We start from the raw sequence: 26,248 nt of genomic DNA on the forward strand, positions 1-26,248 counted from the left end.
GTTAAGACGACTAAGTTAAAAAACAAAATCGCAAAACTCAACGAAGTCGATAACTTTTATTAAAAACGATTGGTGACAGCACTAGCTTTGAACATAAACGATTAAATCGATAAACTTAACCCCCTATTAGCAGCATCAGAGACCTGAACCCAATGAGATTAAATGATAAGACATCAAAAAGTACAAAAAATACTTGAAGAACTGAAAAAATCACACAAAATTTTTGAGAAAAAGTACTGGCAAAGTCATGAAAACTACTAGCTATTAACTCGAGACATTAAATAGGTTCTTTTATCCCTCATTATCAACCAATCAGACCTGTCATTGATGGTACTAAATGATAAGACAACAGAACCGACTAACGCAAAATATTGTAAAATTTATAAGAAAAGCTTCCAGATTTCGCAGTAAAAGTGTTCAAAACTATTTTTTGTCTCTGGAGTTATGTCAAGTAAACCATCTGCAAGACTTGAAAAGCTTCGTGGGCCAGTAATGATCGTTAAACTCAGAAAAGGACAAAAATATCAAAAATTTTGAAGATAATCGCAAATTTTTACAAAATCTTGCTAAAATTCCAGATATTAAAATCTTCAAAACCATTTCATTGTTTCAACGGACTATCCAGTACCACTATTTCAAGCTTTAAATAGTTTCACTGGCTCATAAAGATCCATAATCTTGGAACATGATAATAATTTTCCGAAAATAAGAAAAAACTTTATCAAAAAATGGTAAAGCTAATATTGATAACCAAATCATTAGCTCGAGAAACTATGTGACAGATTATTATCAAACCTTGGAGGAGGTCCCTAAGACCCGGGTGCCAGAAAAAAAATGAAAAATTCGAAAAGATTCAAAAAATTTGAAATTTTTTTTTTAAATTGCAGATATTAAAATCTTGACAAACATTACATTACACCTAGAAGCCTTAAAGTCACCTATAAACAAAATCTAGAGGAGGCTATGTGGCTCTTAAGGCTGGAGAAACCTAAAAATAATCCGAAATAACCAAATAATGACAATAGATGTCAAAAAAATTAAAAATTGCAAGTTTTGTAAAAAAAAAATTGCAAAAACTCGTGTTGGTGAAATCATGAAAAACATTCCATTATGTTTAGAAATTATACAGTAACCTATTGTCGAACCCTAGAAGAGGTTCCTCGCCTATTGAGGCTGGAGAAAACTAAAAACTGACAAAAACTTTCAAAAAAATTGAAAAATTGAAAGTTTTAAAAATTTGCTAAAATTTGTCAATAAATAATTGAAAGCCATTCCATGGCAAACAAATTTTTTTCAGTAACTAATCATTAAACGCTTAAGGACGTTTTCGGGCCCCTGCATCTGGAAAGACGTTAAAAACGAAAAATAAATGCAAAAAAAATTGAAAAAACTGCACGCTTTGTCAAAATTCGTGATGTTAAAATGTTGAAACCATTCCACTACCACTAGAAACTATGCAGATTGAATTTGATCAAAAACTCCTAAATAAACTATGTAACCGCTTATTATTAAACCGTGGAGGAGGTCCCTACCAACCTGGTGCGGGAAAAAAAGATAAAAAATTCAAAAAGATTCAAAAAATTTGAAAAAATTGCAAATATTTTTTAAAATTGAAGATATTAAAATTTTGAAAAATATTTCATTACCTCTGGAAGCTATGCAATAACCTATAATCGAACCATAAAGGAGGTTATCTGGCTCTTGAGGCTGGAAAAGCCTAAGAACTGACAAAAACTTTCAAAAAACTTGAAAAAAATGCAAGTTTTAACAAAAATAAACTATGTAACCGCTTATTAATAAACCGTGGAGGAGGTCCCTAGCAACCTGGTGCCTGAAAAAAAATTTAAAAATTCAAAAAGAGCAAATTTTATTGAAAAAATAGCTAAAATTTGTCATATGAAAAAAATGAAAGCTATTCCAGGTTGAATAAAAAATTTTCACAACTTATTATCAAAACTTTAAGAACTTTTTCTGGCCCCTGCGTCTGGAAAGACGTGAATAATGAAAAACAAATTTCAAAAAATTGCACGTTTTGTCAAAATGCTAAAAATCGTGATGTTAAAATGTTGAAATCATTCCACCATCATCTAGAAGCTATGAAGTAACCTATAATCAAACCCCAGAGGAGCTTATGTAGCTCTTGAGGCTGGAAAAACCTAAAAACGAACAAAAACTTTCAAAAATGCAAGTTTTATAGAAAAAAATAGCTAAAACTGGTCATATTAAAAAGTTGAAAGCTTATCAATTAAAATTTTATCATTAACTTATTATCAAACCCCCATGGACATTTTCTGGCCCCTGCATCTGGAAAGACCTGGAAAATGAAAAATAAATGCCAAAGAAATTGAAAAAAAATTGCACGTTTTGTCAAAAAATGCTAAAAATCGTGATGTTAAAATGTTGAAATCATTCCATTACCACTAGAAACTATGCAATAACCTATTAAAAGCCCTAGAGGAGGTTTCTTGACACCTACGGCTGAAAAACTAAAAAAAAATGACAAAAATTTTCAAAACGCTTGAAACAAAATTGAAAATTATTACAAAATTGCGTGTTTTTACGATCGCTTGTTCATTAGTAGCCACGGTGGGGTTGGCAACAGTGGGGGGCAACAGCGCGGTTTTGGGGGGGAGTGGGGCCAAAATGGGGGGTCAACAGTGGGGGGGGGGGTGGATGTCTTCAACCTTTAAGAACCGCTCTTCGCACCAAAGTATTTCTCCAAAACAGTTTCAGCTGAAACAGAGCTGAAAGGCTCTAAGAGCACTTAATGCCTGCTGGGCGCAACCTGTTTATCCGTTTTTGAGGACGAAAAGTCAAAAGCGTCAGACGAAAAATTGGTCAAGCAAAAAATCGCATAAAAAAGACCGACAGGTCTAATATAATTGCTACAAACTTCGTTTGAGAGCTACTAATAATGAGCCCCTTTATGAATTCAAGCGAAGGACAATAGGCACCATTAGAAGACATATGTACCGTCTTAAAAGCACTGAAGAAGAGGAAACTCTGAAAACAGAAGTCAAATTGAAAAAAAAATCCATCTCAAAAACCCCAAATTGTTCAAACACCAATTTCTCACTCCACTTTAAAGGTATTTTGGAAAAAGTCACGCCTCAAACCAACTCGATTTTTCGCTTCCTTTACTATTTCAGTGTGACCAAAATCACCACTGTAATTTGACTTCTCACTGGCGTGAAAAAGCCGAAAAAAGCGTAAAAAGATCTGAAAAAAAGACAACGCACCAATACAATTCAAATTCTTTGAATTGTAAAAAATAAGGAGCACAATAATAGCCGATTGAAATTGCTGACGCGGCTATTAATAAGCGAATAACGTCTAATGTCCGAAAAATAGGACTCGCTAAGGGTTGTCTTTCGTAGTCACCCGTTTTAGATTAGTTTTACTGGGCGAGTGGACATGAAAGTGGGAGGGGTGTGAGGATGTCATACTTAGAGTAGCGCATCAAAATTGTAGCTCTTTTTGGGTTTCTCTTACTAGGAGAAGACTTGTAATACCTTGCTTAAAGGCACTGCACTTTCTGGCCTTGCAAGATATGAGGGAGCTCCATTGACAAACAATGATGGCATAGAATGCACCCGAGTGTGCCATCTTCAACCCCACTTGTCTGTCCTCCCATGTCCATTGGTTCCCAACAGAGTCAGTCTCAAAGCTGTGGTGCACATTGTTCCACACAGTAGACATGCCTGCAAAAGAACGAGGCCCAATAACAGAATGGTACAAGAATTTACATAATTTTAATCCATGGTCACAATAACCTTTGATCATGGAATTTGAAAAAAAGCACAAACCTACACTATGGTACCAAAAAGCACCACGATCCATCAAATCATACATTTAGAGTTCAAATCAATTCTCTATTAACAAGCAATCAAGCATTTAGCTTTTTAAAATATCTAGTGGACGGTACCGTACGTACAGTTTTAACACAATTTTTTACGATGTCAGTCAAATTGCCAACACTTTTTCTTCCAGATTTTCCCAATAAACTGTCTGTTTTTGTAATTGCTGCTTCCCAATTGCCCACCAATTTTCTATTTGATTCACATTCGGACTACTTGCAGCCCACATCAGTACCTTTCGCTCATACATCGTTGAAGAAAGTGAGGACAATCTTTTCTTATGCACGGCAGCTTCAACTTGTTGCAATTTAGGTCTTGAAAAAGAACTATTTTCCCAGTAATTTTTCTAAATTTCCAAGTAAACTAGAAGCTATAGATTGTTTGAACATCCAACAAACAGTTTCCGCATATCTGACTCCATTGTAACCAAAACATCGTTTTGACGAACGTCAAGAAGAGCTCGCAATTTTTTTGTTCCATTTCTTTGAACAACTCGCAAAATTCCGTCGCTGGGGAAAATTTGCACCTGTTATTTTTCTTGGCATCGTTTGTATGCATGCAGTGTACTAAAGCTCTATCTTTGGCTGAATTGATTTTGCCTTTTATTCATGAAAATCGGACATTTCAAATCGCAACGAGAGGTAAACAGTAGAATAACAAAACAGCTTTACTCTTTTCGTGAAAGCCGAGAAATGAAAACCTCAAAATTTTACGCCTTTATTCACACCTTTGCACATGAAACATTTTGAGCAAAACGCCTAAATGGCCCAAATTGAGCTGTAGTGTATATATCGTACGTAGCTTTTTGGTACTATAGTGTACATATCATTTATTTATACGAATAGTATAACATTGAGGATGCAACATTGCCTTTTCTGTCCAAGCAAGACAGCTATTTCATCCATAAAATCAACATAGCTGGCAGATTGCCAGAAGATAGCCGCAATAGCTTTTGTAGATCTGCAGTCTCAGAAAGATAATGAGAAAACCAAAAGTTCAGTTTTTACTGAGATGTTGAGATGATTTCAGTATAATTGCTGAGATGTTGCATTTTGATTACTCATTATCACTTCACGTAGTTGCTATACACTCAGTTGACCTTATCTCATTCAACGAAAGTAAGCAAAAGTCTCTTTGAGAGTAAGGAGGTCATTTTAGAGAGTGAGCTTAGTCAAGTACAACCAAACCATTAATCACACGAATGAACAAAAAATGATTGACTAGAGATAAAGATGTAACGCATGCAATTCAGTCGCTATTGCCAGAACAAAAAGCATATTTGCAGCGAACCTGATGTCACATAGTCTTAACAAAAATCCTCACGGAAACAGAAGCACAACAAGTTCTGAATTACAATCCCAAGAAACAAACTCAACACCTGAGTAAAACTCTAAATAGAAAAGCAGTTTTCGGAAGTCAATAAGCACACCCCAAAACAAACGTGGTCTTTTACACTTTATACAAACGCGTTATCAAACTCATTAAAGCCAAAAACATCTTGATAGGAAAACGTTTATACTAATGCACCGCCTCTTCAGTTATTTAAACACTGGCTCTTCAGAACAGAAATTAAAAACGAAAATGTACAACAGAAAAATTGGCATTATTCAATTGCATTGAAGGATTTGAAAAAGAGCGCCATAATAGTTATTTGAATACATAAACATAACCGACTAGAAGTCGGAAGAATTGCTCTCGGACGACTAATGGGAGCTCTAATCAATCGCAGCCTGCTTCAGTCGGGGGGAGGGGGGCTTAAATGGGACTAAGAAGTTCAAATAACCACATTAGAGGTTAACATATACCACTATTAAGATTTTAAGTAAAAACTGGCACCAGTTGCGGCGCACTTTTCAATTGACTTTGTATTAAATTGCCGCCAATTGAGTTCAGCTGCTTGAAATTTTGATTGAGAGAGAATTTTAGATCACACGAAACTAAAAAAAAGTCGAGGGCGTAAAAGTCACTCGAAAAGTCAAAATTGTCACACACAAATTTTGCATAAAAGACACACACGTTTACAAAAATTGCTATGAACTTCGTTCAAGAGCAATTAATCAAAAATCAAACCCTTATTACTAACTAGGACGCATATTAATACAGAAAAGGGATCGAGTTGCAGAAGGCACAAATGCAGCAACAGAATCATTAACTTTAAATTCCAAAAGAATGGCCTCAAAACAGCCATCAGCTAAAGCTGTATTAATCAAAGAGGTCAACCTACACCCAATAGAAATTCAACGAGATCCGTCACAACCGAGACCAAGAGACAGTAGACCAAATAAATTCCCAAGAACTTTCAAAAATTTTGTTGAAAGCAACTCGTCTCAAAATACAGAACAACATCAAATATCTTAAACTATGAAATAGTTTCAATATTCTTCAATCAGAGACTCTATAACATCTGTCATTAATGAGACTCTATAACATCTGTCATTAATGAGAGATTGCCGGAATAGTTGCGGAAGAAGACTTGTGTGCCGTATAATAGAGATAGAAACAGATACAGATCTAAATCGAAAAAAATAGACACCGCTCAAAAAGCCAGGCAAAAACAATCAACGATAAAATAATGAAGCTTGTTAAAATTCATTCCGGAGAAGCCTTTTATTAGGGACCTTTACTGCACATATGAGGTCCTTTGACCTTAAACTAATTCAAATTAAACTTAGAGTTTTAAAGTGCAAATTTTATTGAGTGAGATAAGTCACGTATGATCAAAATCTAATCACGCGAATGAACTTAAAACCTTTGCTAGGAATGAGAAATGACGTCACGCGCGCAAAAGCCGTTAATGAGAGGAGGAAGTCATTCAGAAAAATTGACTTTTTCAGCTTTGCTGTGTGAACAAATGTAAAACGGGAAAGAGCGTCAGACGACGAAACAAAAAATCATAGCAGGACATATCCTGACGTACAATTCAAAGAATATTCATTGACTAACCAAAAAACTAGACCTAGAAGGGACTATGAGTGTATTGGAAAAACCATTTCTAAAAAAACAGATAAAAAAACAAAAAATCACTAAAAAAATACCGCATATGAACAAAAAACAACTAGCGAGAAATGGAAATTTGGTTCAAACAAAAAACTAAGCCTTGAATGAACTATGAATGGATTGGGAAAACCAGTTAGAAAAAAAATCCGATCCAAAAAATTGAAAAAAAAAAGGTTAAAATCAAAGTGAAATTGCCGCATGTGAACAAAAAACCACAAGCGAGAGCGAATTTCTGTTCAAACACCGTTTTCTCACTCTATTTTTAAATTAGAGCGAAACAATTTCGCGCCGCAAGGCCACTCGCTTTTTCGCTCCACTTCCAGTTTCGGCGTGATCAAAATCACTACTCCCATTTGACTTCAAAAATCATGAAAATGTGTGAACAAAGCTTTAAAAAAAGACAGCGCCCCAACACAATTCAAATTCTTTGAATTGTTAAAACCAAGAGCACCGCAGCTATAAAAAGACCATTATATACAAGCATGCAAAACTGGAAATCGGATATTTTTCAAAAAATCATGTCGAAGTCGTTGAAGCCATTATACACGAAATTAAAACAAAAAATACATTTACTTAAAACTAATTGAGAAACAATCAGAACACTCATGAATGACACTAACTGACAGCTAAACAAAAAGAACTTTGAAAACAGACAAAATAACGATATTTTTTAAAACAAATGGTGTCAAATGTGCTGAAAAAACATGTTTCAAAGATATAAAATTATACAATTAAAAACTTCAATTGCGCCTGAACAGTGCGCCAGTGAGACTACCATTACTGAAATTAAGTATTAAAAATGAACAATACTTTGGACAGAAAAGCAGTGTCAAGGTCGCTGAAAACGTTGATATAAATTGAAACCGTTAAATAAAAAGAATTATGCCTTAGCGAGACCAGTCATTAGTAATACGGAGAAAGAACAACTAAACAAATCAAAAATTTACAAAACTCAGTATCATCAATATTTTGTGGAAGAAAATAGTGTAAGCAACAAATTGTCAGCTGCCCTTTGAAGAATTCAAAAACAAAAAAATCAAATTTAGAACAAATTTTTCACCTAATATCCGAAAAATCGTGATCAAAACAGTTAAAGCAGAAGACAAATAGCCTTACGTGGATAAAAAATCTGCACCCTCGGAACAAATTTTTCACCTTTTGCACAAATCGATAAATGTCAGAAAAATTACTTTCGAATGGCAGGTGGCGGAATTTAATTCAGGGGCTGTACTGTAGATAACTTTTTCTTTATGGGTGCGAAAATATCAGCCGAAGATAGGATTCAAACCTCGACCTCTTGAGTCCAATTCCATCACCTCGAAGGAGGTATTAACCAATCGGCTATTAAGTCCTAGTTATCAATTCTCTAACAATCGGTTTCGTTTGAACAACAAACTTTATATCGGAGTGAGCAATTGAAATCAAGAAGTGCGTGCAAAAGTCACTTGAGAAGTCAAAGATTGTTCTAGAAGAAAAGCGCAAAACGGTCAAGCAAAAAATTTGCATAAAAAGACACACGTTTACAATTACTTCTCATTCGAGAGCAAATAAAAACAATCCAAAAAAAATCATGATCAAAACGTTAAAGCAGAAGACAAATTCGACGAGAAAAATTCCAAAAGGAAACTGCTCTAGTTCAAATGCTCTTTTCATTATTCCATTAAAAAAGCAGAACGAATTTCACGTAGTAAAACTCCCCGCTTTTTGCTCCATTTACTGCTCCAGCGTGACTAAAACCACTACTCTAATTTTACTTCTCATTCACAACAAAATGTTGAATAGAAATGTGAACAGATCAATAAACGTAGCTGGCATATTGCCGGAAAATGGCCGCGATAGACGCTTGTGGCCTTTCATGGAAGTGAAAGAACTAAAGAACACTACTTAGATGAACACTATTGATCTTCAACAAGTAAATGCTCATAAAATTTAAAGTTCATTAAGTGAGTTCAGAAGTCATTTTTGAGGTAAATCACGCAATTGACCTAAAAGCAATCCAAATGACGTCAGGCACAAAAAATTTAACTTCAAGCAGTAGAAGTCACTGAAATTCAAGTCAATGAAAAAGTCAATGGTCGCAAGAATCATCGATGGAGACGCCGAATTAAAAAATATTGCAGGACAAGTCCTGACATACAATTCAAAGAATTTTCATTGACTAAACAGAAAACTAGACCTAGAACGGACTATGATTGGATGCAAAAAACCAGATCAATAAGAGTCAAAAACAATCAAAAAAACCGAAAATCAATGTCAAAATGCAACATGAACAAATAACCACTAGCGAGAGTAAGAAATTTGTTTCAAACAAAAAACTAGGCCTATATTGAACTATTGATGGATTGGGAAAGCCATTTAGAAAAAAATCCATTCCAAAAAATTGAAAACAGTAAAAATCAAAGTGAAATTGCCGCAAGTGAACAAAAAACCACTAGAATTTTTGTTCAGACGCCGTTTTCTAACTCGACTTTAAAATTAGAGCGAAAAAATTTCATGCCGGAAAACCACTCGCTTTTTCGCTCCATTTCCTGTTTCGGCGTGACCAAAATCACTACTCCAATTTGACTTCAAAAATCATGAAAATGTGTGCAGAGATCTATCTTAAAAATAAAGATAGCGCCCCAATACAATTCAAATTCTTTGATTCGTAAAAAAAAAACGATGTCCCCAGTAATAGCCGCTATCGCTCCGCGGCTAGCGCAGCATTTTAGAGACAGCGAAGCATTTTAATTCAAATTCTGTGAATTGTATAAAACCAACTGACGGCCCTTAATTATTTGGGTTTTACCAGCATATCCAATTTCTGAAGACAAGTCTCGAAATTCGTAGATCAAAGAAAAAGTCGGAATACAAAAGATTGTCAGCAGGGCAATATAATTGACACAAATTTCGATGGAGAGCAATTAAAAATTAGTCGTTAAATGGTTTATTGGTCAGATGAAAATTTCGGCAGACAAAAAATGCATAAAAACAACAGGTAGAATACGAGAACCGACTCAAAGACTCCAGCACAGAAAATTGTGGAGTCAACAGTGCATTACAAAAGCGATAGGGTCAAAATAAAAAAAAATGGACAAAAAGAAAAACATTCTAGAGAAGAGGACAGGGAGGGGTGAGTAGAAGAGGGTGCAGGAGGTCACTATGTTTTGGCTAGGGAGAGTCTGTTAAGGGGCAAGGCTCTTTAAGCTAACCTTTTGCCTTGAATGTTATTAGAGTATACTACCTAAGTAGATTAGAAACAAACCCATAAGATTAGACAGACATCTTTATGTCAATACCTCATATTAGAAAACAGTCGTCAATGTTAGAAAAGAAAGAAGTTCAAAACGTAAACAAATTTGCTTTAGCTAAAAAGACTGTAAACAGAAACAATCCTCTTCAAGGGGAGGCATGCATGGGGGCTTCAATTAACCTCATTAGAAGTCGGCGCACTTATCATTTGACTTTTAGTATTAAATTGCCCCCAATTGAGTTCAGCTGCCTGAAATTGTGAATGGGAGAGAACCTTAGATCACGCGAAACGCAAAAAGTCAAGGGCGTAAAAGTCACTCGAAAAGTCACAAAGCGGTCAAGCGAAAATTTTGCATAGAAAAGACACACACGTTTACAATAATTGCTTCTCATTCAAGAGCAATTAAACAAGCAGGAAACCAGAACTCATTTAGACTCACCAAATAAGTGATTTCCGAACCACCCTTGTGAATTCATGACCACAATGTAAAATGCAAACATGACAGCTGCGTGCCACATTCCATTGATAAAGCTCACAAAGAACATCTGACGTCCTGTGAAGCGATCCAGTTTTCGATCACGTGGCTTTTGATTCATAACTTTGCCCTCCGCTCTCTCGCACATTATACTCAGGGCTGGCAGCGGAAACATAATCCAGTCGAGCACAAAGAACTGGGTGAAGTCCAGAGGTTCCGGAATTTTAAAACAAATGAAGAAAAAGTATGCCATCAATTGAGGCACTTTTCCGATAATTAAATAGGATGTGAGCTTTTTCATGTTATCATACATCGATCGACTGGCTTCAATGGAAGCGACAATAGCAGCTAATCCTGATAATGTGTCTTTGTTTTCTTCATTCCGATTCTGTGCATTTTGTTCAATTTCTTTTTGTCTCTTTTTGCATCCTTTACTGCTTTCACTCACGTCTCTTGCTTTGTCCTTCGATCCCCCCTTTCGACCACCGCTGCTGCCAAATCCAGACTCGTGTGGACCACCTAATTCAATTTTCACATTTACTTCACAAAAACAACTATCATCGGAAGAATTGCGCTCGAACGACTAGTGGTAGCTGGTCTACTGCAGCTTGATTCAGTCGGGGGGGGGGGGGTAGTCTGGCGGAAAGATGAGGGCGAATGAGAAGTTTATCCTGATGCTTCAAATGACGTCGTTAGAGACTACTTTACACCACCATTAAGACTTGAAGACAAAAACATAGCTGGTGGATTGCCAGGAAATAAGCTGCGATAGCTTCTTTCGACTTGTAGTCTCAAGAAGCAAATGAAAACAGAGCCGGCAGATTGCCGGAAAAAAGCCACCGTTGACGCGCTTGATGTACATCGGGATTGAAACAGGAAAAAAGAGATAAATTTACCGATTTTTTCAGTGGCAAAAAGGGGTCTTGGCATGCAGTGTCAGTCAGTTGGATTCTAAAACTATACTTAATTCAGCTTCTAAACTGAAAGCTAATAAACTTAATGCCAATGTCAGCTAGCAAACACTAACTTTGATAACCTAATTTTCAATGACTTAATCACCGGGCTTTATTGGTTTATCCCGTCTCTTTTGACTTTGACAGTATTCACCACATTGCGTCATTGAATGCGTGAAAGAATTCAAAATAATAGCCGTTGAGAGGCTGACGGCGGCTAAACTCGGAAAAATTGCTCCCGAACAAGTTGCGCCATTTAATTCAGAGGTGCTGTAACAAAAAAAAACTTTTTTACGGGTGCAAACAAAATTCGACTAGCGAGGGGTGCGAAATCCTGACCTCCTCCGTGTCAACTGCACCAATTACCAGTCAGCTATTAGGTCCGTATGCTCTGCTAGCATTCAATCGCCATTTTTGCAACGCACATAATAAGAGCAATTCAGTTCAAGCAAAAAATGAAGTCAACCGTGAAAAACTCACAAGAAGGAAATGTTCAAGAAAATGGGAAGACATACGTTTTCAATAGTTGCGTCAAACTGCAGCAATTAAAAAAATAGACCGAAGGACAGTTTCTAGCTAATTGCCAAGATTTTTTCATTTAAAAGCAATTGTATGAGTTAAGTTATTTCCATTAGCTGCAGTCGGATAAGCAGAAATCCATTTGGGAGAGAAATTATGTTGAGAGCGATAAAAAAATAAAGAGCAAAACTCAAACTAAAAAAAAGAAAATTTAAGACACGAACGCAATTGAAACAAAATTCCATAACAAATGAGCCAAAAGCCGATTTCAACTGACCATTACGTAACATTACCATACAAAAATACTCAAAACCTTAATTTTAACCCTTTCCAACATCTTGTCTCTGAAGAAACGATTCTTTACCAGTTAAAAGCTTGGGTCAAAAATTAAACCTTTATAACGAGAAAAATCTTCATTGACATTATTGGACAACGAAAAAAAAAACAATTACGAAGTCAGTCAGAAACCATACAAAAGAGACGCTAATATTCAAGCTCGACAAAACTTTGAAAAATACACTCAGTGAAAATTAACAGCACGAAAACTTGTATTGACCTGGTATAAACCTGGTATCTTGGAAGAAACCCAAGACTGCTTATCTGAAGACTGAAAAGCTCAAAAAACCAGCTGAACAAATAATTGACGAAGGAACTGGCCTCAACAATTCAGTACCTGGCCTCAAAACCCGCATAACACCTTCCTTCGCATCATGAATTAATGTCTCTCAAGTTCCAGTGATTATCATAATTAGAATCTAGTGCGTCGAAAGACAATTAGAGAACTTAATGCTCCCCTGTAGCTACTTGAATATCTTGATTTTGGTGACGAAACCTCAAAACGGTTCAACAAAAAAACAGCGACAAGCAATTCACGAATGGTCAAAGTTAAGTTGCCACATACACTGCTTAAAAAAAGTCCGCTCAGAGATTGTGAAAATCATTGAAAGCCAGAAATAACCGGAGAATAGAAACATGAGCCACTTTTGCACTTTAACCGCAATTATTAGTCTCTGAAAAGGAACTATTTCCTATCTAAATGGTCAAATATAGATGCAGCATCTAAAAAAATTTTCTACAAGTAAAATAAACCGATAAAAGTCGGATGAACTAGTGTTCAACGACAGACGGGTGCAATTTAAATTAGAGCGGGCATAGCGTAGAAACGTTTTATGGGTGCAGACAAAAAGTTTCCTCACAGGCGATGGAACCCGGACCTCCAAATTGGCAGCCTGACATGTTAAGCACTCAGCTACAAGGCTTCAATTTCTTATCAGTCCCCTTAACCAACGAACTTTACTTCAGAACTAGAGCAGATTAGATCACTAAAAAATGAAGAACTAAAGCACAATAAAAAAGTCAAAAAATATTTTCTAAAACAAAAGCGCGAAAGCTTCAAAAAAATTTTGCTTAAGACATGAGCTTACAATAATTGCTTCCTTTGAGAGCGAATGAAAACCTTGTTTGAGAGCGAAAAAATTAAGATGGAAAAACAGCCAAAATCAGGTTACTATGTATACACTTCGATAAAAACACATTACGTCAAAAACTGACACGCAATTCATGAATTGTCTAAGCTAAGTTGCCAAATACACTGCTTAAAAAATTCCGCTCAGAGAGTGTGAAAAAAAATTGAAATCCAGGAAAATAGAAACAAGAGCCACTTTTGCACTTACTTGAACCACATTCTCAGTCTCAGAAACAGCATTTTCAATTCTAAATGGTCAAATATTGATGCAGCGTCTAATCAAAAAACGTTTCTCGAAAAAACCTACTAACGTCGGATGAATTGCTCTCGATCGAGACGGTGCAGTTTAATTTAGAGGGTTATAGCTTAACGATTTGTGGATGCAAAAAAATTTCCCACAGGGGATCCAATCCCGACCTCCTGATTGACAGCCTGACATCTTGACCACTCAGCTACAAAGGCTTTGATTTCCTTTCGGTCACAATCCCTTAACCAGTAAACTTTATTTCAGAATAAGAGCAGCTTAGATCACTCAAAAAGGAAGAACTAAAATGTGAAAAAGTCACTCAAGAAATCAACGAATATTCAACAACAAAAGCGCAAAAGCGTCAAGAATTTTCCACAAGACAAGTCTGCCATAATTTGTTCAAACTTTATTCGAAAGCAATTAAAACAGACTAGAAGCGAAAGAATTTAGCAAAAAGGACGACAAAAGCTTCTATGAATGCGCTTGTTTCTATCATTAACTCAATGGAACGCATAACCATAGCCGGTAGATTGCCGGAAAATAGCCCCGATAGATGCTTGTGGTCTTCCACGGAATTGAAACAACTAAAGAAATAAGATAGACAGATTGACCACCAGTCCATTAATAGATCACTAGACTTTTTGGTCAGATTCGGACTGTCATTTTTATGAGACATACGCTCTATAAGGGAAAAGCCCTAATGCAGCTTTTTTCTAAATTAACATTCGAAATCAAGAACTCAAGACTCTAATACTCAAGAATTAGGGCATATACGTTTGGCAATACTTAGATGCACACTATTGACCTTTAGCAAGTAAATACTCATAAAATTTAAAGTTCATTAAGCAAGTGCAGAAGTCATTTTTTTGTGTGAGGTAAGTCACGCAATTGACCTGAAAGCAGAACAAATGACGTCACGCACACAAATTTTTACTGCAAAGCAGCAGAAATCATTGAAATTGAAAAAGTTAATTCCAAGAAGTCAGCTCGCAAGAATCATCGATGGAGACAAAGAATTAAAAAAAAGGATGCCGCCAATAACAGCCGCTATCGCTTCGGGCCTCTTAAACAAAACACTTCTCTTGCGCAGCGAAAATTAGTTCACACGGCAAATTTGGATTCAGGTCAAAATGCCGCTTAAACAAATGATACTTCCGCTTTAAAAACCTCAAGAAAGTCAATACTCCTCGTCGAGTTAAAAATAACCAAATCCAATAGCAGTTTGATCAGCATTTGCAGCTATTAGTAGTAGTAGTAGTAGTAGTAAAAGACTTCTATTACCTTTGATAGGATATTACAGTATCATAAATAGAGTGAGCATTGTTAACATGTCAAAAGAAAATAAGGTTAATAATTACAAAAAAGAATGAACTAAAACATTAAAATAAAGCCTATCCTGCGCAAACACTACATCTACATTTTAAAGCCCAAGTACACGTATTATTGATGTCATATTTCGTTTTTGTTAAGTTCAAAAGACAATTATGTATAAGATCTTGACATGGGTTTTTCGATTTGAAGCTGCTTATACCGACATTCAGAAGATCAGCAGTGTCATTGACCACTCTTTGCACTCGGAAGAAGAAGGACTTCTCTGTAATACGTTTTCTTGCTCGCGAGACGACTAAGCGTTCCAGGTCCATATTACGAGTATTTACACTCTTTGTCTCAATTGTGAAGAAATCGTTAAAACTTAGACAATTTTGTTCGCTCATTACAGCAGAGAAGAAACGTAAATCACTCTCAATCAGCTGATAGGCAACTGGCAGGGAATTCGATGTAATCAACAAGCCAGCATAGTCACCCGGTCCAAAGCACCACCTAAGACCTTGTAGGTTCAAGAGTTCTAACCTACGCATATGGATAATGTCCGGGTACCAGGCAGGGTAGCCATATAACAATACTGATAGAACGCATGCTTTGTATAAATTAAACTTAACACCAGAGGGAAGACCGTATGGAACGCTATGTTTCAAATAATTTAGAGCTCTTCGAGCTTTCACGAGTTTAATTCTAACATGATAGCTCCACTTTAATGTGCTCGACACTTCAATGCCCAAATCTGTAATCTGGTCAACTCGAGATATATTGTCGCTTCCAATACATAAGGAATCGGTAGAAGTCAGGCTGAAATGAAGATAACCACATTTGATAGCATTGAAGTTAATAGAATTGCAATAAGACCATAATCTTAGCGCGTGTAAATCACTTTGAACTGCGCGTAGGCAAGAGTCTTCGCTGCAAACTAGTTTTGTGTCATCAGCAAAGCAATATACATTAGAAAATTCAGGGATATCAAGCATATCATCGATATAAATTAGGAACAAGATAGGCCCCAATACGCTCCCCTGCGGCACGCCACTGCTGACATCCGAGACGTCTGAGAGGCTGTTCCCAACTTTAACTCTTTGTCTTCTACATTCTAAGTAAGATGAGAGCAATGCCACGAAATCTTTGTCAAACCCAAAAGATGCTACTTTAAATAGCAGACAGGAATGATCGACAGAGTCAAACGCTTTGCAAAAGTCTAAATACACAACAACTTGTTCCACATTCTCGTCAAAATTCAAATACAATTCGTGTAGAAAAAGGACAAATTGCGTCACCGTAGAATGTTTCTTACGAAAACCATGCTGCCTTGCATTAAGAAAGTCCTTGATTTTTCCGTATATGTACATAAAGAGAAGCTTTTCGAAGATAAGAGAAATCCGTGGAAGTATAGATATCGGTCGGTAATTTTCAACATTTGCTCTTGATCCCTTTTTAAAAACTGGTGTGACAAAGGCGCACTTCCAAGTATCAGGCCATTTTTGAGTTCTAACAACGTACGAAAAAACAAGGTACAGTAACGTGGACAATGTATCAGCTGCTTTATTCAAGATAGTTGGTGGTACCCCGTCACAAGCTGCTATAAAACTATCGGGCACTTTCGCTAGCAAGATCTGAATGTCGTTCAAGCTAAATTCAACTTCCGAGAGCTTGACCAATTTTCCAAAAGGTAAATCCTCAGTGGAGAAGGTAGCCTTAGGTTGGAAGACCGAACTAAAGTAACGGTTGAATAAATTGGCTTTATCAAAATCATTCGAAGCCGCTAAGTCATTGTAAAAAACTTTACCAGGCAGACAGCTATTGCCATTCAACTTTTTAAGCAAGGAAAACGCGTCATTGGTACTGAAATTCTGAACACTGTTAAGAAACACTTGCTTATCCATGTCTATTAAAATTGTTAATTCGCTTTCAAGGCTTTGAACGTTACTCTTTTTACCTCTTCTCGCAGAGTGCAATTTGTTCAAACAGTGCATCGTTGCCGAAGAATAAAAAAACGGTGCATCAATCCTTTTCTTGCGTTTCATATTGACACTTAGCTGAAGGGCTCTTTCCAAGAGCTTGTAGCATCTAGAGATAAATGCTGGATGTGAATTGTGGCAATCGTATGCTAGTGACTTTGTGATTGGAAGATTTTGAATAAAAGACTTTGCATCGAATGAAGATAAAGAAAACGCACTCGATGAGCAATAATTTAATCGAATACCTTCAAAAGTCAGAAATATAAGATTATGATCAGAGCAACTTGACTCTTTGATAACAAAATCCCAATCATCTGGATGGGAGCAAAATACAAGGTCTAAAATGTTTCCAGCTCTATGAGTGGATTGGTCAATTATTTGCGTAAAAAATAACTGCTCGGTTATGAATTCCAGGAGAGTCTGCTCGTCCGAGTGTGCCGATGACATACATTCCCACTGTACGCTCGGGTAATTAAAATCTCCTAAAATTAGCCACTGTATCGAATCTGAGCTTTTCAATTGTAATTTGTTTTCTACTTCACTCATGATAGCGCGAATTCTGAGTTCTGCGACAATTGGTTTGACATAAAACTGTGAGCCACGTGGGGGAAGGTAGAAGAGAACAACACAAAAGGTTATGCTCGGGTATGTAAACAACACGACGCAATCATTTTCGGATTTTGAGGAATATTTGATTTCGATATCTTTCAAGAAATTGTTGTGAAATGCAATGAGGATTCCTCCGTGATGACCATGGGTCCGATCTGATCGCACAATTACAGAGTACGGATTGCCAATAAAAACAGCACTATCGTTAACCGATTCTTCAAGCCAAGTTTCAGTGAGACAAGCAATTGCAGGAGATAGCATAGACATATAGCTACAAAATGATAGCCGTTTCTCAATGGATAGGATACTCTGCACATTCATGAGAAGTATGGAAGTAGAGGGCGAGCACTGAAAATGTAGTCATTTCTCTTCGCAAACTCGGCCCCATCTTATTCTGTACGTATTTCCAGGATTTTGACTCTCTAATTGTCGTTTTTCAATTCGCAGGTTATATTGTTGCACGCTTTCCGCTCGAGTTAAATCCGGCGATACATAAATACTCGAGAAATTGGGACATTTACGTAGATTGCCAGATTTTCGTAGAAACTCTTTCCTTTTCATCTGCTCCCTAAATTTGAGTAACAGCAACTGATGCCCGGTTGACTCTTGGGGTTTTCCTATTCTTTTCAGTTCCACGTCATGTGCTTCGATTTTGACATCCAGCGTTTTAGCTAGCTCTTGGACCAGAGACGCGTCTGTTTTTAAATCTGACGGTTTGGTTCCTTTCACTACGAGGTTCATTTTTTTTGCATCCTTGCGTGCCTGTTCCTGCTGAACCTCAGCGAATAATGTAGCTCGAGTTTGCTGTTCATTTCTAATTGAATTTGCAACAGCTGAGGAGTATGTCTTTTGATTGTCACTTTTAATGCTGGCAGCGCAAAATCCGCAAAGAAACGTTGGAGAACAATCGAAGCTCGAGGGAACAAATACTTTTGTTTGAACGGGGCAGTTGTCTCTTATACAGGGCATAAGTTTCTCAATCAAATCAGTATCTTGCTTTTTAGTTCGTCTCGACATCTTGCAGAGTTACTCGAAGCTATGTAAAGAAAAAAAATAGCAAATCAGTCAAACAGATGCGGAGAAACCTCACGCCAAATGTTTAACTGAATACAGGGACTAACTTATGAATGGTGAATGTGCGTCCTTTGAATTATGTCAACAAAGCAATTGGAAAGAACTCTCAGTCCAAATGTTTTTAAATGGTGTATTGTGAAGGCAGTCACTGACGCACTGCTTTTCCAAAATAGTGATAAACTGCAGCAATTATCGCAAAAGAATACCTTCCGCCGGAATCTGAAATCCCCTATAACTGGGGCTACCCAAAGAATGTCCGGCCTCTATTGATCCAGTAAATAATTGCAATCAGAAGCTGAAACGAAACTAAATAGCCTCCCGGGTGCACATGGAGACTAATTAATAAGTTTATCACAACAATTAGGCTAACCGACATAACCGACTATCGTCGGGCGAATTGCTCTCAAACAACCGGTGACCGGTTGGCTTCGTCAGTATCTAGCCACGGTTTATTGAGTCTAACTTTAGCTTGATTCGACGCTGCAATTTTTAATTTTAAAAAGCTTCCAGATTTTGCAGTGAAAATGTTCGAAACAATTTTTTTATCTTTGGAGTTATGTCAATTAACCCATCTGCAAGACTTGAAAATCTTCGTTGGCCAGTAATGATCGTTAAACTCAGAAGAGGACAGAACAATTCAAAATTTTGAAAACAGTTGCAAATTTGAACTAAATCTTGCTAAAAGTTAAGATATTAAAATCTTCAAAACCATTTTATTGTCTCAAGGGGATATCCAGTATCCCTATTTTAAGCTTTAAGTAGTTTCACTGGCTCATAAAGATCCATAAACTCGGAGAAAAATGGAAAAGCTGGAGTCATTAAAATACTGATATCCAATCCATTAACTACAGAAACTAGGCAGCAGCTTGTCAACAAAACTTGGAGGAGGCCCCTAGGACCCTGGTGCCGGGAAAAATTATAAAAAATTCAAAAAGATTGAAACAAACTTGTAAAAAATGCAAATATATTTTAAAAAAAATTGCGGATATTTAAATCTTGAAAAACATTCCATGACATCTAGAAGCTATGAAGTAACCTATAATCAAACCCCAGAGGAGCTTATGTAGCTCTTGAAGCTGGAAAAACCTAAAAACGAACAAACTTTCAAAAATGCAACTTTTATAGAAAAAAATCGCTAAAATTGGTCATATTATAAAGTTGAAAGCTTATCAAATAAAATTTTATTATTAACTTATTATCAAACCCCCATGGACATTTTCTAGCCCCTGCATCTGGAAAGACCTGGAAAATGAAAAATAAATGTCAAAGAAATTGAAAAAAAATTGCACGTTTTGTCAAAAAAAATGCTGAAATTCGTGATGTTAAAATGTTGAACCATTCCAGCCACGGGGAGAGGGGTGATGCATCGGGGGGGGGGGGGGGGGGGGCTGATGGGGAGGGAGCGAGGGGGACAACAGTGGGGTGGGGGGGGGGGCAACAGCGCGGTGGGGGGTAATAGTGGGGGGGGGGGGGGTCAACAGTGGGGGTGTCTCTTCAACCCCTAAGAACCGCCCTTCACACCATAAGTATAAGTCTCCAAAACAGTTTGAGCTGAAACAGAGCTGAAAGGCTCTAAGAGCACTTAATGCCCACTGGGCACTACCTGTTTATCCCGTTTTTGAGGTCGAAAAGTCAAAAGCGTCCGACGAAAAATCGGTCAAGCAAAAAATCGCATTAAAAAAGACCGACAGGACCAATATAATTGCTAAACTTCGTTTGAGAGCAATTAAAAATGACACCAACTTTAGGGCACGTTTCATTTGACTTTAAGTATCAAGCAGCCGCCAGTTGAGTTCAGCTGCCTATAATTGTGAATGAGAAAGCAGCCGAGGGAAAGAAGTCATGGGCGAAAATGCTCTTGAGAAGTCAAAACGGTCAAAAGAAATATTACATACACGCTCACATTTCAATCGAGAGCAATTAAAAGATACTATTAAGAATAGCGGTGAGTCGAATGGTTAGAATTTGAGTGGAATTGTTGAATGAAAGACCTTGCACAGCCATTTCGGATGCCCGGCGGGTCCGCAAGACAGTTTGCATAAAATTTTCCCAAAAACCTGATAATCCCAGGAAAATTTTAATAATAGGCTTCACCCTAACAGAAAAATCAATTTTATTACCCCGTTAAACTTTCACAAAATTATTGCAGTCAAAAAGTATGACTGCAGCAGTACAAAATTGAACAGTTTTCTTTTAAAAGCACCTATGGACAAAATTGATGAATATTTTTCCACTCACCAGAAACCTTCTTCTCATTAGAGCTCTTAACTTTTACTGCCCCGACACCATGGATTAATATATCAGCACATTCTCTAGTCAACATAGGCGACGTCGCAGTTGCGAAGCCAATGTCAGCGCGCTTCAGTATCTGAGCGTCCGACAATTTTCTGCCAGTTGCGCCCGTCACGTGTTTGAGCGATTGGAGCATTCTAACAATTTTGTACTTATTGTCAGGCGAAACTCGCGCTACAACAATTTCTGTTAAATTCTTGACCAGTTTATCCAAAATGGGTTGAGCACCTGCATCTTGTCCGAATTTCGTCTTTTTACTCCTCCGAATTCTGTTGGCAAAAAAGTTATCAAAATCCTGGAAGAATTTGATATCCTTCCCCGTAAGCACCATGCTGGTATACTCACGCGATATAGCGTAGTTAACTAACTTTCTTCGACCTTCAATAATCTTCTCAAGTTCTTTGTTGTCAGTGTTAGTGTTGTTCGCTTTCTTCTGGTTGAGAAGATCGTTCGGTTTTATTTTCGTGTCCATTTTGTTGTACAAAACTCCTGTTGTAATCAAGCCTGACTTTCGGGCGAACTTCTCTGCAGTCTGTTTGTCATCGTCTGAAAGACGGATATATTAGCATAATGTGTCAACTCATTCAACAACTTCCACCAGATGCGATAATTTTTTTAGCCAAGATACTGCCAAAGAGGCAAAAGTGTATTTAAAAACTCCGCAAAAGCCTTAGCGGTTAAAACTAAGATACAAATTCTCTGAGCCCGATAAGAATCTAATAATATTTCCACGCCGTCATCAAGGTTGATATATACTCGAACCATTATCAACACCAAAATTTTGCAGTAGCTTGTTCACAAAAAACGTAGGCGAGGGCTAATATATGGGTTTCAAATCATGTTGTTAGCGCGCATACATTGTTAACTAAAACAATGATTTAATTTGAAAAACTTGAAAAAAAATAATTTTTGTGGTTTTTATTGAGTGTTAACCTGTGGCCACCTTAATTCGCCTGCTTGAACTTCTTTTTGGCAGCAACATAGATCATGCAGAAAGAGGAACTGGAGGGCAAAAAGTCAACCTGGAAGTCTGTGATAATTGTGTCAAAATTTTTCAACTTTAATTTCTCGGCTATTTGAGGTGTATTTGTGTACATATTCTGATCACTTTGTTGACATGGTATTTGAAGTTAATATTTTGAAGTTCAAATCATTTGAAGTTAAGATCACGCTAAAAAGACCGGACGATGAAACCAATTGATTAATTGAATATTCTTTGCTAACTTGGTTTTCTTGCCACGCTGCACTTTATAGGAGTCTAGACAACCCAGACGTATTCGAAGATAAAAAACGATAAGCGCCGATAAGTTGCAGAAGATAAATCATTTAAAGTATACGCTTACTTCAAATCGATCTGACGAAAAAAAGTACCAACAAAATATTGCTTGAATAAAACAGAACAACACGGCACTGAAAAAATTTCCAATTTTGTTTTAAGAGCAGGTTAAAAACCAGAAGCACTGCCCAATCGACTAATAGACCCTTATTTTTGCTTTGCTGCAACCGATTTTATATAAGCAACAAGCTTTACTTCGGAGTGAGAGCAAAAGAAATCACTCAAAAATGAAGAACCAAAGCGTGAAAAAGTCACATGAGAAGTCAAAGAATGTTCTAGAAGAAAAGCGCAAAAACGATCAAGCGAAGAATTTTGAATAAAAACATAGCCGGTAGAATACCGGAAACGACTCGAATCGTCGTGCATTATAATCTCTAACCTAACCTTACCGAAATCAGAACATCAAAATAGACTAGAGAAAAAAAACACAAGTAGCCCAACAAACCACATTAAAGTGTTTTTGAAAATGCCGACAATTTTTAGGTGCGGTGGGGGGGGGGGGGGGGGGGGGGCTAGGTGCGGTGGGTGGGAAGATAGTTTGGGGAGGCGGGTAGTGCTGGGGTAGTTGGGGGGGGGGAGGTGGGGGGTAGTTAGGTGAAGGGAGGGTTAGTTTGGGGGGGGGGGGGGTGCGGTATAGTTTAGATAATTAGGGGTGACTTAAATAGGAACAAAAAATCTTAAAATGACCTCTTCACCTTGAACATTACCAGCAGTTCCTAGACATAGCTGGCAGATTGCCAGAAAATAGCCGCAATAGACTCGTAGATCGGCAGTCTAAAAAAACAGTAAAAAAGACAGACCAAAAAAATTCGTCTTTTCATTGAAGGCGGATATGTTATATTTTGATTAAAAATATGTATAGGTTATTGCTGCCTCTTTTAGCTGATCTCAAACAACCTTCATTTAGAGTGACACACACCCATTTGACCTTATCTCTTTCAATTAAAGTAAATAAAAGTCAATTTCAAAGAGAGGAAGTCATTTTTGAGAGTGAGGTAAGTCAAGTGTGACCAAAAACTTAATCACGCGCATGAACAAAAAACTCGCTCCACTAAGAGCGAAAAATGACGTCACACATGCAATTCAGTTGAAATTGCATGAACGAATGAACAAAAAGTAGCTGTGACGTCATATGGTCGTAACAAAAATCATGACGAAATAAAAAAACATAGCCGGAAGAATTCCGGAAGCGACTCGAAGCACCAAAACCTCACAAAAAGCTGAAGCCATTACCTTTTGTATTAAACCATTAACTCATTACCTCCCCTGGTCTGATCTAAAAATCGGTGAAATTTAAACCACTGTCACCAAGAGAAAGAAAATGCAGCAAAATTTTATTATTGAAAACGTTTGGTAAAGTTAAAAAAGTCTGAAATTTTTAGAATAGTTAGAAAACTGATAGCCTGACAAAGCTGACAGGGCCATCAATTACCCTCAGATAATTATTGATTCTAAGCTCAAAAAGATCGCGAAAGCAAACGGCAGATAAAAACTTTTCAAAAAAGACAGGAAAGTCAAAATTATTCAAAAAAGAGTGCTCAAACTTAAGAATCAGAGAACCACTACAATTAGATTTCTAATCACGGCAATTAAGACAAAAAATAAATGATTCTTCCTTGTTGTATATATGCTAGACAACATGATTTCATACTAATTCAAAAAATAAATTAATCAGAAAAACAAAAGCAACAGAATAATATTCAAAGGCAAAAAATCGTCTAAAAACAATACCAAGCCCGGAAGAAAGTTGCAATGAATAGTAATAAGTAGAAATGTTGGAAAAGACTTTCGAGCAAACTCCCAATACTGCCTTATTTTGAATTAAATCAATTGCAAACCGAAGAAACCAAGATCTAAGAAAAAGCTGAATTCATTCAATTTTTTAACCACTGAAAAAATCAATATAACGAATATAAAAGTAGAAGCCAGGATCAAACTAGAATGATACAAACAAGAATGTGAAGAATATGGACACAATGCTAGGAACACCGTAACAAAAAGACCAATTCTTGATTTTTGAAAGTTAAAAATCAAATTTAAAAAAATCAAGAAAAACGAGTACATTTCATTGATCAGCATTCGAGACATAGAAAAGACAACGAGTCATTCGAGACAAAAATCCAACTTGCTGAAGAGAATAAAACAAGAAGAAGCAGAATTCAGACATGCGAAACAAGGAAACAATTTGCAAAGAAGTGGTCAAAAAATATTTAAGACTGCATTTATGAAAAATTATCTATTTTTTCAAAAACTTAACACCAAAAATTGATTGAATTTTTATTGAAACAAAATTAAAGTCCCTCGTGTTCCCCAAAATACTATTTCTAGTAATTAAAAGCAAAATACAAACAAAAAACGGAAAAAAATTGACAAAAAACTACGAAAATCGGATTAGTAAATGTACAATTTTATGAAACAAAATTACATCGAGGTAGAAAGAGGCATTGAGTATATGAATTATCAAAGGGAAGTTGCCATATTAACTGATTTTTGACAAAAAACAGCTAAAAGATCCAAAAATGAAGAAATTAATAGAAAAAACAGCCAAAAATTAACTAAAAAATCAAGAAATATGTGCCAATTTCGCATTTGAAACGCAATTTCAGGCTATGCAAAATACTGTGCTATCAATTTCCGGGGTTTACATTTCAACATAGCATCGATTAAAAATTATTTCTACAAAAAACCAAATTACAAGCAAAAAAACTAGGCCACTTAGACGAAAAAACGGCTAAAAACGGTTATCTATATGTGCCATTCAGTCAAAAACTACTTTTCAATGTCAAAAAGTCATTCACTAAACGCAGCGCATGATCAAAAAACTTCTCTCGCTCAGAAAAAAATTAGTTCACACTGCAATTTTACTCGCTTTCGCTTTTAGGTCAAAACATGGTCTGAACGAATAGTACTTCCGGTGAAAAAAAAAACCTTAAGAAAACCAATACTCCTCTTCGAGTCGTAAAAAACCAAGAGAAGGCCAATAATAGCCCCAGCTATCGCTGAGCGGCTATTAATTACTATACATTAGAAACGAAGCTACTGTTAAAGTCCAATGTTCGCAAACAGAAGTCAACAATCAAAAACGGAGGTTAATGCTCGAACAGAAAGAAGTCAAAATTCAAGTCATGAACAAACCTGTTTTCCTGCTTAAAAAAACCTGTAGAATCTCAATACTCCTCTTCGAGTCGTAAAAAGACTAACACGTTTACAATAATTGCTGTGAAATTCGTTCAAGAGCAATTAAACATAACTCACTTGATACCATGACAACTTTGATGTCGGCCTGCTTCAATTGCTTCACCAACTTGTCAGCTCCCTCGATTCCATCACGCGAATAAGAAATCATGCCAACAAAACAGAACCCATCGCGGGGCAGTTGCGTCTTGCCGTCCATAGCTGCCTTCACGTCATAGAAGTTATGAGTGGCTTTAAACCTCTGAACGTCCAGCACTTTTCGTGCCATTGCTAAAAACTGTCTCGCCATAGCTCACGAATTTCTTGTGCACAATTGCCAGTTTTTCACGATCTCGTCTCGACATTCGACGAAGGTTTGTTGATCCTTTTGTAGTTGATGAAGATTCCATGATGTAAGCACACATCTGCATTATGACCTCAAAGCCACCCTGCAATGAATTACTATGTTATAACACGCACGTGCATGTTTATAAATGCCGAAAGTCTACACTGCCAGAAAGTTACAATAAACATTGCCAGAAGTTGACTTCCATAAAATTCCGTCACTTTGAAACGTCCAATTTGTGTTTTTTCAGCAAGGTTATGCGATTCTGCATAAATCAAAACTCTGACTTAGTATCTCGACACCTTCAAAATTCTAGCTTAACATCTCAAGGTTCTCGATAAACGCCAGAGGTTCTGTTACTTCGAGCAAAGTCACGTGATCTATA

The 26,248-nt window shown here is 36.8% G+C and overlaps 1 protein-coding gene and 1 pseudogene across 1 annotated transcript in view; both read right to left on the reverse strand.

Annotated features, from left to right (window-relative positions):
- LOC142352206 (uncharacterized) overlaps nt 1-26,248 on the reverse strand; it is a 354,267-nt gene that overhangs the window by 28,258 nt on the left and 299,761 nt on the right. The gene's annotated exons all lie outside the window — the stretch shown is intronic.
- LOC142352362 (sodium/potassium-transporting ATPase subunit alpha-1-like) overlaps nt 1-26,248 on the reverse strand; it is a 32,775-nt pseudogene that overhangs the window by 1,300 nt on the left and 5,227 nt on the right.

This window comes from Convolutriloba macropyga, chromosome 1 (genome assembly GCF_964194025.1).
Source record: "Convolutriloba macropyga chromosome 1, txConMacr16.3, whole genome shotgun sequence".
NCBI lineage: Eukaryota > Metazoa > Xenacoelomorpha > Acoela > Convolutidae > Convolutriloba > Convolutriloba macropyga.